The following is a 1036-nucleotide window of genomic DNA, read 5'->3' as shown; positions in this document are numbered from 1 at the left end:
TTTGAATAATTCCGTACCCATATCCATCGGGCAGGGCAACAGCTGCATTGGTAATAGAATGTGTTTATTAAACAAGGCGCCATGGCACTACTACATAAGAGGCTGGTCTTCTCATATCCCCTATATCAATTAGCCAGGATTGCTTTCTACTCAAAAACAAATTCTTGCATCCACTTGAGGTATAAAAGGCAGTCTGAAGAAAAACAAAAAAAATACACATCGGCTTTTCTTTGTATATTGTTAATGGGCATATTTTTTTCTGATATATGTTTCCTCAGTAGTTTATTTCTAATCGTGATTTATAACTATTTCTTACTAAATATTTTTTTTATTCTTCTCACCAACAAAGGTAAGATTGTGAGCAATCTAAAACAAGTAAAAAATGTTTAAAATTCCCGAAAATATATCACCTTTCAGGATGAATTTTAGACCTTTAGATTATAGGAATGTTGTTACCAGTACACCAGAGGTTTTTGAGTAGTTGTTGGAACGACTTAATGCTTATGGAGCATACCACCCGGAAGCGGCGTTAATAATATTTTGAGCCAGGTTATTTGATTGATACAACGTTTTTAGGCAGCAATATGTTTTATGGAAACTATGAAATTTGGATTGATCATAAGATCGCCTTGTCTACATTCTGACTTGGAATTAACCAACTACTTGAGACGGGTTTCCCTGTGATCAAAACTACAAAAGCACAAATGCACAAAACAAACAATCAGACAATATTCATTTCAGCAAAAATCACGTGACTCGCATGGTCTATGTGCTTGCAATGGTTATACTATAAGTTCGGAAATAGAGTTTAGATAAGAAATATAGTAATCTGCTTAAAGAACTCGAGCATTTAGTGAAGTGGCTCTTTAGAAAGCCATAAGCCCCATGGATCCCGAGCTTATTCGACGACGAGAAGCGCTTGCCTGCCACCATCTGGAGATGACAAAGTACTTTCTGCTTGATCTAACAAGCTCAATAACCATATCTCTTCTTGGTGGTTAGAGCGTTAAAGATGATTGCCTGATTGTTTGATGAT

This window comes from Berghia stephanieae, chromosome 2, assembly GCF_034508935.2.
Source record: "Berghia stephanieae isolate SIO BIC M18660-M18661 chromosome 2, UCSD_Bste_1.3, whole genome shotgun sequence".
Lineage (NCBI taxonomy): Eukaryota > Metazoa > Mollusca > Gastropoda > Nudibranchia > Aeolidiidae > Berghia > Berghia stephanieae.
Note: the sequence above shows the minus strand (reverse complement) of the source record.